This window comes from Selaginella moellendorffii, unplaced genomic scaffold (assembly GCF_000143415.4).
Source record: "Selaginella moellendorffii unplaced genomic scaffold, v1.0 SELMOscaffold_61, whole genome shotgun sequence".
NCBI lineage: Eukaryota > Viridiplantae > Streptophyta > Lycopodiopsida > Selaginellales > Selaginellaceae > Selaginella > Selaginella moellendorffii.
The window spans coordinates 1,184,460-1,199,383 of record NW_003314322.1 but is presented as its reverse complement, the minus strand read 5'-3'; positions in this window follow the sequence as shown (position 1 = coordinate 1,199,383).

The window sequence follows — 14,924 nt, the reverse complement described above, 5'->3', positions numbered from 1 at the left end:
TACTCCCACTCAAGTTGAGCTCGCGATACTTCTTTTCTTCACGCCCAGAGCTTGTACGTGTCGCGCGAACACTGCTGGTGGAAGTGCCTTCGTGAATATATCTGCCACCATCTCCGTGGTAGCACAGTAGACGAGTTCCACTTTCTTCACCGCTACCTGTTCACGAATAAAATGAAACTGAACCTGGATGTGTTTTGTCCTGCGATGAAATCTTGGATTCTTCGTCAAGGCAATAGCTCCTTGATTGTCGCAATGCAGAACCGTTGCCTCCCCTTGCTCGTAGCTTAGACCGTTCAGCAGAGTCCTGAGCCAAAGAATTTCTTTCGCTGCTTGGGTCATCCCGATATACTCAGCCTCTGTGCTCGAGAGAGCCACGGCTGGCTGCTCCATGTAACTGCTGCGCTGCCCAGGCTGAAGACGTAGCCAGAAGTTGATTTACGCTGATCAACTTCCCCTGCCCAGTCTGCATCCAAGAATCCCTGCAGCTTGAGTTGAGGCTGCTCTTGTTTTGTGTAGCAGAAAACATAATCGGCTGTCCCCTTCAGGTAACGAAACACCCGCTTAACTGCCTGCCAGTGTTGGAAGCCGGGATTTGCCAGGAACATCTGCCTGTACGGGATCGTCTCCATCACTGCTTTCGGTGCTTCCGTCTGAGGTGCCATGTCCTTACTGAGGTGCATGCCAACTTCCATTGGCGTTGATGCAGAGTTGACGTCACTAAGCTTGAATTTCTGGAGGAGCTCTTCAATATATTTCTTCTGAGACATTTCTAGTGTGCCCTTCCTCCTGTCTCTGAAGATCTGGATGCCAAGACAGTACTTGACGCTCCCAAGATCCACCATCTTGAATCTCGAGCTGAGATCTTTCTTCAGTTGATGAATCAGCTTCTTGCTTTTGCTGAGGAGCAAGCAGTCGTCCACGTACAAAGCCAACAGCACCAGGAGAGCTCCCACTTGCAGGCACGAGGCGATTGCTTCAGGCCGTAGAGGGCCTTCTTGAGCTTGCACACCAAGTGCTCTCGTCCTTTGGCAATAAATCCGGCTGGTTGCTCAATGTAGACTTCCTCCTCCAAGTCACCATTCAGGAACGCCGTCGTTACATCCATGTGCTCGACGTGCATGTCTTCGTGAGCTGCTAAGTTGTAGAGAAGTCGAATTGATGCAAGCTTCACCACTGGTGAAAAGGTCTCATAGAAGTCGACTCCTTCGACTTGTGAGAATCCTCTCGCAACAAATCTGACTTTGTAGCGTGTGTCTCCATCAGGTCCTGTCTTGAGCCGCAAGAGGAACTTGGTCTTAATCACCTTCCTCCCAGGTGGCAGCTCCACAAGATCCCAGGTCTTGTTCTCCATCAATGAGCTATACTCAGCTTGACGAGCAGTGCGCCACTGATCTGCATCAGGTCCGGCAAGAGCATCTTCCATGGTCTTCGGAACAAGTGCAGCTCGGCCATGGCTGAAGAGAAGGAGAAGCTGGTTCTCGCCTTGCTCCCCTTCTTCCTCCATGCTAGAGTTGGCAAAATAAAAGGCTGGATCGTAAGAGGTCTCGCACTGTCACTGATCGGTCTCTTGCAGCCTTGGTTTCTTGCCGAGAAGCCCGCTTAGCTGCTCGTATGTCCAGCTGCTCCCTGTATTGACGAGCCTCTGTGAGTGCGCGCTCACGGCCAGAACGTCTCAAATTGCCCTCACTATTTTCAGCCCTGGTCCTGCCAACAGTGCGCTCACCACCATGGTCTTCTTCTCCGCCGACTGGGTTTGCTGTGCTAGCGCTCCCACTGGTTCCAACGCCTGCTGTGTCGAGTGGCAAGCCTTCAGCTTCAGGGAGCAAGCCCTCACCTCCATTTGGATCGCCTCCAGCACCATCCACGCTCTCTGCACCGCCTGGATCATCCTGGTCGCCGCTTCCATTCCCCTCACCGGCTCCTTCAGCTCTGCCGATTGCGCGTGCCGTAACTGGACATTCGTTGTCACTTTCTTCCGAGTCATCCGCAGCTACTTCCGTGGGAGAAAACTGTGGCGGTGGCAGGAGATTTCTTGTCACATACGTCCTGGACAATTTCCCTGCTGGAAATTTCCTGAGGTGTGTCATGTGTTTGTTTGCCCCAGAATCAAGGTACACCACTTCTGCTTCTGTGCCAAGAGTGTTCTTCGCAACCTGCTGGATGCTAGTGGCCATGAACAAGCTGCCATGGTCGTCCACGTCCTCCTGGTTGTCTTCCTCGCTACTTTCTGCTGTCCTGGCAAAGTTGGCCGACTTGTTCTTTCTTGCTGCCAGTCTCTTTGCCTCAGCTTTTCGAGCCTCCTTAGCTTTCTTGGCCTCTTCGTCTGTGCAATCTCGTGCCCAGTGCCTTGGTTTCTTGCAAAAGTTACAGCGATCATTCTTCTTTTTCTTCTTGAACTTTTCTGGTTTGCTGCTCTCGCCCTGATCGTTCATTGGTCCTAGTCTGTCCCAACTGTGACAAATCGTTTCCCCTTTCCTGCGAAGAGTGCCAATTCTTTCTCATTTGAGCTCGCTTGCCCTGACTTGAGAAAACCCTCCAACGCTGTGAGGTCAGCTACGATCTGAAAGTGTTACTGGAACTTAAATGATGCGACCCTGCGAGTTGCATTGGTCTGCTAAGCCCCTTGAAGAAAGCTGTGATCAGCTCATCTTCATCAAAGTCCTTCATTTGAACTGCATCGATGGATTCTGTCTGAAGAGAAGAGAGCGGCCCTGAGACGCTGACAGAGGCAGCGCCATCATCCCAGGATTTGAAGCCCTCAGGGCTTCGATACCATATTCGGGAATGCCAGCCGCTGCTGGCGCTACGCCCGGGGCCTGCCGGGCATCTCTCTTATTGACTATTGAGAGAATGAATAGACATGATGGGTCAACTTGACCTAAGAGGGAATCACGAATATTCCCTCAATAGTTTCTTCTTCGTGAGCTCTTTCTCGTCCAGTATAATGACCTCCATGATCACGTCCATCCTTAGCCCAATACGCTAGTCGTTCCAGCCAAATGGCTCAGTGAAGTACTATCCACTTAGCAGCTTCTCCCTCGCACACTGTGTTACGTAAGCGATGGTGCTGCCATGCAGCGGCCCTTGCCATCTTGCCCTCAGAAGTAGCACCCAGAATCCAAAGCGTCTGACAGCTCGTATTTCAAACGCCCTTCTGTGACAGCTGTGAGAACCTCGTCGTCCGAATGCAAAGCATCCGAAACACCTTTTCTCCTAGTCTGCTCGACTACGCATTTTTTCGTCAGGTATTGCGAAAGCAGCCCCGGCACCCAGCCAGTATAATGATGGATCCTCCTTGCACGTAATCGACACCCCTCTTCGGTTTTGCCTGATGTATGCTTCAAGTAAGCGACAGCTTCATCCTCCTGCAGAGCGAGAAACAAACACAAAACCGGACTGAATTTAAACTCGGAAATTTTCCGAGTTACACTGAATCCTCCGGTTCCCAGGCGGTATTCCGATGCAGAAACAACCACCCAAACGTTCGTGTGTTTTCCAGGGAGATTCTGAAGAAACTTCCAAGCCTTCACCTTTGCGGCCAAAGGCTCTGAGAGTCCTTACTTCGATCGCAAACCATCGAGTTCGCATAGTCCACAACTATGTGCACCGTCTCAGTCCTCAACCATAGAACCATTTCAACATCTTCCTCGCTTTCAAAATCCTCAAGCGACGCAAGAGCCTGAGGATCCTTGATGTATGCCAAAATGAACGCCTCATGCAGCACTTTGCAAGGGGCCTTCACAAATCGTTCCCCACACAGGAGCATATATTGGTTCTTGGTGAAATCAACATGGTCAGGACTCCTACAGATAAAAAGAAATTCAGGTTCAGTATTGCAATTTAAATCTTCTAATAGCAAGCTTAAGGAAAATGATTTAATGCATTATTACTTTTCATTCCACAATAGAATTCCAGTTTGCATAAATGCACAAACTCACCATCTTTTCTTCTTCTTTCTTCCCCAGTCGAGACTCCACCCAGAAGAAAACAAAAAGAAGAACAATATATCAGCCATTTGAACTTCCATTTCGTGAGTCTTCTCACACTGAGTGTGTTGAGTTTAAGCCATCTCCATAGCTTTGATGCCTTATAATAAAGATAACCAACCGCAGTGGTTGCTAACGCTCTTGCCAAAACTAGGAGTCCCTATCACGTACGTGATCATGCCATCACCTCTGCCACTGCAGATAGCCTTATTGGCGGATCCACGATGAACTTCAGCAGCGTCACACTGAAAACCTGACCAATGTACCAATAACATTGCCTGTCGTATATGTCCGGGCAAATGAGCTCCAATGTCTTGTTGCTCTTGAGCTTTTCGTAGCTCAGCTCCTTGAGTTCCCCCAAGAGCGCTTCCACTCTCTTCCTGCTGGCCAACTGAAGGGAGGCTTTGCGCTTCTTCGTGCAAGGAAAAATAGAGGAGTGAATACAACATAGGAGCAAGATTCCGCAGCCTCGTATCCTACCTTCAGAATTTTACGGTATCAACTTCCCAAAATCGACCTCGTTAGGAGTGCAGGTGGACGAAAAAGTGTAAAGGCGATCCGAGCGATCCGACGGCATTGAAGTCTCTCCAGAATGGCGAGCGTCACGAATCTCGCCGAGGCGCAGGGCCGCATTGCTCTGATCTCCATGCCCAGGTGCTGAAGATGTACATCCGGTGTGGGAGCCTCGAGGACGCGCGGGCAGTGCTTGATTCCGCCCTCCTAGCCGCATACCTGGGGCAATGGGCGTCTTCGCTAGGACGGGGATGCTAAAGTTTAGGGTTATGTAATGGGCTGACTTTTGATGTAGCTAAGCTTGATCAGCTGTGGATGAAATAAAGGGAGGTTCTATGGTCCTCACCATATAAGCTATTGAGTGAGATAGAGTTGCTTTACAAACACTTCAAAGTGATGTCTCGCGAGAAGAAGAAGATCTTTGTGCGAGGTGGCCCTGAAAGCAAACCCGATGGTGATGCTGGTGAAAAAGGATTTCTAAACTGTTGTATCTAGTGGGGGATTCATGTTGATTCTTTTCTAAAATCTAGACTTAAAAAGTCTCTTTGGTTTGTGTTTCAAGACAGCTCAGATGAAATGCCGAAGTTCCAGCAACTCCTTGTCCGTATCTCAAAAAGGGTCAGTTGAAACGTTTAACTATAAGTGGCATCCCCTTTAACTCCAATATCAATCCACTATGTTAAAATATACATCATGGAAAATCTCAGCGCTTATGTGGTGGAAGAAAATAACTAAGCAAGGCATAATGAGATGTCTTCATGATACAAACGAAAGCTGGCAGACTGTTTCTCTGCATTTTAACAAAGATGGTGCATTACTCTATCTTTATATATTCTCACCATAGGTGCGAACATTGTAACAAAGCACTTCCAAATGTTTGTTGTGAAACTACTTCATCTCTGAATAATTCCAAAGGAAATCAGTACTGAAAATTAGGTTCTCTCCTGGACATGCTGCAAAGCTGTTGAGGTTGCTCTTACATCCACACAGCACTCATGCACGAGTGTTGGTGTTCCACTCCATGAACACTAATTGAAACTGCAGTGAATTGAATCAGATGGAAAAGAATTGCTCTAAAAGGAAAATCTTGCATCCATTGCCGGGATTTGAACCCGGAGAACTGGGTAAGAGTTGACTTCTAATCTCCTCTTAATGTACAAGTTTCCTAGATCACAGACATGGCTTCAGTGTGGTTATGGCTCCAGTTCTCCTATGCAGTGTGGCAATTTCTCAGAGAGGCCAAGTTTTTCAGGATCCCATCCGCTCTAATTTACCACACCTTCAAGTGGCTAACAGATCCCATATTCGGCCCTCCGTTCTCCACTGCAACATTCGGATTGGTCGTGCAGGGCCAGAAGTGGACGTATCCCATGACAGTGGAGCATCAGCTGGATTCAAGCGACACCCGTCTGGGCAACAGCGCCCATTTCCTCCAGCGCAGGCGGGGTACCGCATATATCGTTGATTACAGTGCCATCTGCAGCAGCTACATTCTCAAAAGGCACGGGACCCAATTCATCTGCAGCAAAGTGGATCACCTCCTCCCGCAGCTGTGCATTGCAGACGCCTTCGCCTGGGGCGAGGGATTTGACCTCTTCATGGCAGAGGGAGCAACCATTGAGACGTTCACCAAGCGCGTCCTCTTGATGAGCAGTCGGGAGCACTTCCTCAACAAGGATTTCACGAGGCTGCTATCCCTCCTGCCGCTGATGCTTGACGCCAACGGCTATGGCGTTGCTTCGCGGTTTGCTTCGGTTGGGATTATAGCCCTAGATCTGCTGAGCTATCCAGCGAACCGGATGTGGATGGCGATGAAGGACGTGATGGTGGGGTGCGCGAGGCTCTGGATCAGCAGAATTGCCAAGTTCACGCACAGGGATTTCGTCACCACCTTCTTGTGCACCATTAGTCCACGCCTAAGGCTTTGTGACCAGGTTGTGAGGAACTTCTACTACGTGCGCAAAGGTGAGGGCGTCTTGGTGTTTGGGACATGCTGTGCCGACTACTTTTACCCCGACTTGACTGCTCTCGAGGAGCCCGAGGCTCGGGAGCTTAATCCCTTCATGAAGCTCAGCTCAGATGATATTGATTCCCTCAACGGAGCCCATGAAGGGCAGTTTGAAGAAAAGTTTGGGATTTCTAATGGCTGGGATTACGTGGAGCACCGAATAGGTGAGGCCACTATCAAAACGGTTTTTGTTCAAAATCATGGCGCGTTTTACAACTTCATTGACAATGGCCACTTGCATTATGGACGCTGCGTCAGTGATGATGAGCAGCGTAGGGTTCGAGTGGCACTCAAATGGATCGAGAACAACGGAAGAATGCCTGACTTGCAACCATAGAGGTGAACTTCGTGCTGTGAAGTTCAATACGTTTGTGGATGGGGTTGCCCAAGCAGGCTTTGGAGTCGTAAAGGCACGTATGAAGAAAGGAAGCTGGGTGCAGTAATATATTTTGTTACTTTTCTCAAAGGTTCATTGCTACCATCAATTCCTTTTGGTGTGGATTTATAGTAAAATGGACACTTTCCAGAGGAAGAGAAAGGGTGGATATTTTATGCTTTATTTTTTGGTTTGCTTAATGTAGAATAGTAGTGGTTATACCTAAAGTATGTTTGGATATTCTAGAATATTCTACCATCTAACGGTTGTCATTTATTTAGATTAACTTGTATTTATAATTTATTACATGTTTATAATTTATAAAATTTCTTAAACCCTTTCTAGTATATTATTTTTTATTCTATCATGATATGCAATAAAATTAATCTTGTGTTTATAAATTACAAACATGTTTATAATTATAAATTTTATTTGATCAATTGGATTAATAAGTAAGAATAACACTACTATTGTGAGTGCATGGAATATGGAAAGGGAATACAGAAATGTGCATATCAATTAGCCCAAAAACCCTAGCTTATATACAGGAGCGAGTGGTCCGGATTGAAACCAATCCGACGGCTACCAAAATCCACTACGCTAATATTAGTATACGGCATCGTAGCCGTACACTTGGCCCTCACATCATCCCCTCCTCTCGGAATAATGGAAGGCCGTCAGGGTTCTCTTGTGGATGGGCCGGGATCTGGAGGAACGTCAAGAGGAGGCATCGGTGGATCTGTCGACGGTATTAACTGCTCCTGATCCCTTTGTATGAAGCGTTTTAACCGCTGCACATGCACAATCTCCGGAGGATCGGCCTGCTGAACGTCATGCCGAACCTCATAAACTTGTGGTCCAACTTGCCGCAACACCCGATACGGTCCTTTCCACTGCGCAAGGAGCCCCTTAGATAAACCATGTACCGTAAGATGGGGAAAACGGACTAACACCAAATCATCCACTTTATACTCTGCAGGTGGACGATGATGGGAATTGTAGCGCCGTTGTTGTCCCACTTGTACGCGGCCTAAGTGTTTAGCAGACTCTGCTCGGACAAGTGGAAGAATGCTTGTCAAATATTGATCCCATGACCTAGCATCAGGAGCTCGTGGCAATCGTGAAGGTAAACCCAGCTCTGTTGGTAATATTGGATCATGACCATATAGAAGTTTATATGGTGAAGCACCAACAGAACTCTGCACCCCTGTGACATAGGCATACTGAAGAGACGGCAAATAACCATCCCAATCCAAATGCTGAAAGTTCACATACTTCGCAATCATCCCTTTGAATGTCCGAACGAGCCGTTCCACCAGACCGTCTGATTGTGGATGATAAGCACTCGTAAAAGTGTGGCGTATCCCCAACCGAGATGTCAAAACATGAAATACCTCAGCCATAAATGCAGGACCATTATCCGAAAGAATCCGCTCTGGACAAGAATGCTGGAACACCACTCGATTGAGGAGAAAGTATCCCACAGCAGTTGCAGAGGCACTAGCAAGAGCACCAACTTCCACCCAACGAATCAAGTAGTCAGAAGCAATAATAACATACTCATTGCTAGCAGTCGATTGTGGAAAAGGTCCCATAAGATCAAACGCCACCAACTCAAACGGACGAGAAACTGCAATTGACTCCAACCGTCCTTCCGCAGCACAAGGGGGAGTATTACGAGCTTGGCACCAAATGCAGCTACGCACATACCGGATAATATCACGTCGCATCTCTGGCCAATAGAAAGATCTGCGCAGTTTCTCGGTGACACGACGGTGTCCCATATGCCCACCTAGAACAGGAGAATCATGGTAGGCATGGAGAAACTGCGGAATAAACACCGAAGGCACCACCAGACGTAAATGATCATCAGGATCCGTCCCCACAAAATAAAGAAGGCCATCTTCAAGGCGATATTGAGAATGTAAATGCTGGAAAGGCAAGTCATCAGCAAGTGATGCAGGATTCTCAAACCCATCTCGAAGCCTTCGAATCCACGGCTCAATCTTTTGAGCCTCGCGAACCTCATCAAGAGAAGGTAGATCTTGCGCTGCACCCTGTGGACACTGAACGTCAAGGACAGCAACTGCTGACGGCACAGAATCCTCATCTAGAAAATCCACAGATGCTGGAACAACAGGTTCGTCAGAAACATGAGAAGTGAGTGGAGAAGGAAGAGGAACTCGAGAAAGGGCATCAGCATCAGCCATAGAACTCCCTGGGCGATGAACAACATCGAAATCATATATCTGAAGCTTCAAAGCCCATCGAGCCGTACGACCAACCAGGTTCTTCCGCTTCAATAATGAAGTAACAGTAGCATGGTCACCTTCAAGTAACATCTGAGAACCATGTAGATATGCATAAAGTTTCTTGAAACCCCAGACTGCTGCTAAACACTCTTTCTCCGTTGTGGAGTAGTTCATCTCCGCTGGTTGTAATGTACGGCTTATATATGCAATGGGATGGCGTTGACCAGGCACACTCGAGCTCTCTTGCATCAACACACCTCCAAGACCAATGTCAGAAGCATCCACACGCAAAATAAAAGGTCGAGTGTAGTCAGGATATGCCAAAACCGGAGGAGTCGTCAATAGCTCTTTGAGATTCACGAATGCCCGCTCACAATCCGGAGACCAGATGAAAGATGACGTTGATGACTTCAGCAACGCTCGCAATGGTGTAGTGCGATCGGAAAGATGATCCACAAAACGACCGAGATACTGCACCTTACCCAAAAAACGCTGCACATCATTCACACATTTCGGAGTAGGGAACTTTAGAACAGCCATAAGTTTGTCAAGATCAACTTGCAAACCCTCACGAGAAATACGGTACCCAAGATAAGTTGTGTCCTTGGACCCAAACACGCACTTTGAACGCTTCAGCTTTAAACCAACGTCGCGTAACCGATCCAACACCTTACAAACATCACGAATGTGCTCCTCCCACGTCCCTTCCGAGTGGATCAAGACATCATCAATGAAGTCAGCTGTCACCTCCGGCATATCGCAAAGAACCTCGTCCATCATCCGCTGAAAAGTTGCTGGAGCATTGTTCAAACCAAACGGCATCACCAAGAACTCGTACAAACCAAATGGTGTACGAAAAGCAGTCTTAGGAATATCTGCTTTGGCCATCGGTACTTGCCAATACCCAGAAGCAAGATCTAGCTTGGTGAACCAACGACTTCGCCCCAGACGATCCAAGAGATCAGCACTGTGAGGAAGAGGGTACACGTCCGGGATCGTCACTTCATTTAACGGACGATAGTCAATGCAGAAACGAATACTCCCATCAGGCTTCGTCACAAGATGAGGTTCACATGCCCAAGGACTCCGCGACTTCCGAATAACACCCTTCTCCAACATCTCCTTGACGTTTGCACGTAAAATCTTGATCTCCTTGGGTGACCGACGACGAACAGGAACCTTGATTGGACAAGCATCCCCGGTTGGAATGGGATGACGTGTGGCAATCTTGGCCCCAGACGATAGATCAAATTCAAAGAGATCAGAATACTCCTTCATGAGCTGGTCAACAGCTGCAACACAAAGACCATCGGAGGGATCGGAAAAGGGAAGAGCAGAACAAGATGGAAACACAAGAGGAAATAGTGGGGAAACAAAAGTAATGAAAGCAAAGGTAGAAGTAGAGGGACGAAGAGGTACGGAAGTGAGAGGAATGGATGAAACATAAGGAAGTATGAGACAAGGGGGAGAAGCCTCAAAGTCACACTTGGCATGATTGTGCTGCAACCAATCCATACCAAGAATGAGGTTAAAAGCTTGACTTGGCACCACCCACAATGACTGCAACTCAAGCTCGAGATCGCCCACACGCACAACCAGGTCTGCCTCATCTCGTGCACATGCATGTGTACGGCCGTTGCCATAAAGAATGAAAACTGGATCCGCCGCACGACGCAAGTGTAGACGACAATGTGTGGCAACAGGTCGAGCAATAGAAGATAAACTCGAACCTGTATCAACCAACACGGAGAGAAGAATAGGAGACCTCTTGTTATAAAAACGAGTTTGGAAAGTAAACACTGGATGAACTGGTGCCGAGTGAACCCCTTGATGATACTCCCGAAAGAAAGATGGAGGGGTCACTAACTTATTCGCGCAAGGTCCCTCCATTACTCGCGCGACTCCTCGTTTCCCGAATGCACCTCGGTATCCAAACCTTCCACCGCAGCAGCACCAACGGGACGTTGCTGACGCCAAGGTCTCCACCCAGGAAATGGAGGTCGCCAATCCGGAAAGTGCCGACAACGCCGATAAGTATGACCAACTTCATCACACGCCCAGCAACGAACATCACGGCCACGACCACGTCCTCGCCCTTGTCCTTGGACTCGAGTAGCAGCAGCATCAACCTCCATGGGAACAGGACCATCACTCATAGGAAGTGGAGCTGAAGGACGTGTAGCAAGAAGTGGAAGAGGCGACGTTTCATAACGTTGTGCCAAGCGAAGAGCATCGTCAAGGGTGGCAGGAGCAAGTGCATGCACAAGTCCAACAAAATCTTGACGAAGTGCTGGCCACAACATTCCTAGCTTGATCCGCTCCGACATATTTGGCTCCGCACAAAGCAAAAGACTTCGGAAACGAACGCCAAATTGCATCACCAACTCAGATGGCCCTTGGCGAAGACGATGCAATTGTTGGAAGGCATCATCACAATCATCGGCGTGTCCAAAGGCGCGTTTGAAGACGTCCGGAAGAATACTCCAATCGCCACGAGTGGCTGCGCTCAATCCATTGTACCACTGCAATGCCGTCCCTTGGAGACATGTGGGGAACTCACGCAAACGTCGAGCATCATCCCAAGAATGATATGTGGCAATCACCGTGAAGTGATCGAACCAATGGTACACATCATCCCCAGGATTCCCACGAAAGAACTCCGGCCGAACGCGAGGATTGGCACCAAGAGCAGGAGGAGTTGTACCATGTGTGTCAAGACCCCCAACAAGATCAAGATTGGAAAATGCTAAAGACAAAGAGAAAAAGCTAGTGAAAATAAAGAAGAGGCCTTAGACTGGTGTTGATTCTTCATGAAGGAGTTCTTTCATAATGATTGTGGAGAAATGGAACAAGGCTAACCTATATATACTATAGGTTGATGAAGCTCCACCACTCTTGGATCGAGGACGGCCTAAATACAGCTGAGGTCGAGAAGGCGCCACATCATCATCAAGAATGTGGCTCGAGACTCAGGAATCGGGAAGTGTCTCGAGAGTCAAGAATAGGGAAGTGTCTCGAGAGTCAGGAATGTGGTCTGCAGGTCAGGAATTTGGCGAGAGTCAGGAATGTGGCAAGAATTGGGGGATTCCTGACAGCACCCCCTCCTCAAGAACGAGTGGAACGAGGATGTGAACGAGAACGAAGAGGAGGATGAGATGAGTGGCGAGGGATGGGAGAGGGAGAAAAAAAATGAGGACTGGGACGAGAAGGATAGCGGCGGTGGAAGTCCTGAACAAGGTCAGGAGAATGAATCAGGTTGTCCGCAGGTTCCCAAGTGCGTTCCTCAGGTCCGTAACCCTTTCAGTCCACCAGATAGTAGAGTTTAGACTGTGAAATCTTGGAATCAAGGATGTCCTCAACCTCGTACTCAGACCCATCCTCGAACTGCACTAGTGGAGGCGGAGGAATGACCCGATTTGGAATAGGACTGGGAATATAAGGCTCAAGGAGAGAGGAGTGAAAAACGGGGTGAATTTGATATGAGGAGGGAAGTGCAAGGCGATAAGTGATAGGATTATGTAAACTCCTGAGTTTGGACTTCCCGGGAGGTCACCCAGCCCAGTACTATTCAAACCCAAGGACGCTTAACTCTAATTATCCCAAGACCCTTAACCAATTGGAAAAGGGGGTGCACTCTTGTTCATGGGCCCTTTCCCTTTATATTTGAACCCCATGGATCGTCTCTCGAGTCGTTCCCTTTGGTTGCTTACAATCCACCACGCTTCCCTGCAAGTTCACGCCCTCGTGAACGGAAGCTGAGAGCCGCAGCTCTCCCGAGAGCCTCGCTCTCTTGACACCCTACCCCTCGGGTCGAGCCCAGCGGGAGCAAACTGGACCAGCCAGATGTCAATCAACATGTGGTGCGATTCCCTTAGCCAACCAACAGAGTCGGACCCGAGACCCCTCTGATACCAAATGTAAACTCCTGAGTTTGGACTTCCCGGGAGGTCACCCAGCCCAGTACTATTCAAACCCAAGGACGCTTAACTCTAATTATCCCAAGACCCTTAACCAATTGGAAAAGGGGGTGCACTCTTGTTCATGGGCCCTTTCCCTTTATATTTGAACCCCATGGATTGTCTCTCGAGTCGTTCCCTTTGGTTGCTTACAGATTAATGATGGCAGTGATAGGGAAAGGACCAAGGCGTTTAAAATCGAGTTTTGGACAGGGCCTGGTGGTGGAGATATTTTGCCTGAGGAGCCAGACTTTATCCCCGATATTGTAAGGGGAACAATCCTGACGATGGACATTGGCAAATGTTTTATGAGATTCCTGAGCACGATGGAGGTGGAAGGAGATGGAGTTGTGGATTTCCTGGAGGTTGGAGATAAATGCCTCAGAGCGGGGATTTGAACGAGAGGATTCAGATGGAGAAGGAAGTGAGAGATTGAATCGGGGATTTCGGCCAGAGTTCGCAAAGAAGGGGGAAACTCGAAGAGAGGAGTGAACAGAGTTGTTATAGGAAAACTCAGCAAGGGGAAGGATATCGAACCAGTTATCCTGATGATAGTTGATGAAGCACCTCAAGAATTGTTCCAACGTCTGAATCGTTCGCTCAGATTGCCCATCAGTTTGAGGATGATATGCCGAAGAGAGGTTGGCCTTCACTCCAAGCAGCTGTAAAAACCGTTGCCAGAAATGAGAGATGAACTGAGGCCCCCGATCCGAAACCACATCTGTAGGAATCCCATGAAGTCAGAAAATTTCCCTGAATACCAGTTTTGCCATGTCCTCGCCCGAAAACTCCTTGGTACATGGCAAGAAGTGTGCCATCTTTGTGAAGCGATCCACCACGACTAAAATGCTGTTGAAGCCTCCAGAACTCGGAAGATCACTCAAGAAATCCATGGAGATGGATTCCCAAGGACCTAAAGGGACCGGAAGGGAACGAAGCAAACCTGAAGGAAGGTGGCGAGGTACCTTATTCCGGGCACAAGTGTCACAGGAGGTAACAAAATCTTTGATGTAGTCGTCCATGTGAGGCCACCAAAAGTCCCGTGCAACTAGCTCATAGGTTTTCGCAATGCCGAAGTGACCAGCAGTCGGGCTATCATGGCACGCCATCAGGACCAACCTTCGAGCATCACCTTCAGGAACGTAAAGCTGCTCCCCACGGTACAATAAGCCATCTAAGAACTCGAACTCGTCAAATCGCCGGCAGTCGGGAGTCACTGGGTGTCCAGCCTGAAGATGGGGGAAAATGTCGCTAGCGAGATCATCGGATTGAAGATCGTTTCTGATTGCATCCATCAAGGAGGAGTCCTGAGGGGCCAGGGAAATTGCCATAACTTGAAGCCGATCAAGACCGAGGATAACTTGATCTTGTTGATCAAAGGCAAGATTACCAGGCCTGAGACTGAGATAGGAGCACCTTGAAAGAGCATCAGGAAGGCCTTGAAACTTTCCAGGTCTGTACTTGATAACAAAGTCAAACCGACTCAAGAATTATGCCCACCTTGCTTGACGACGGCTTAAAACTCGGGAAGTGGCAAAGTACTCGAGATTTTTGTGATCCGTCCAGACTGTTGTTTGATGGCTTGCCCCCTCCAAGAAACGGCGCCACTCTCCAAAGGAATCCACGATGGCAAAGAGCTCCTTGTCGTGGATTTCGTAATTGATCTCCGCAGGCTGGAATTTCCGAGAATGGAAAGCAACCGGATGAAGTTCGTGATCCGCTCCGAGTTGAGACAGCACAGCACCAATGGCAAAGTCGGAGGCATCAGCCTCGATGAAGAAAGGTTGTGAGGAATCAGCATGGATCAAGACAGGAGCAGAACTGAAGGCCGCC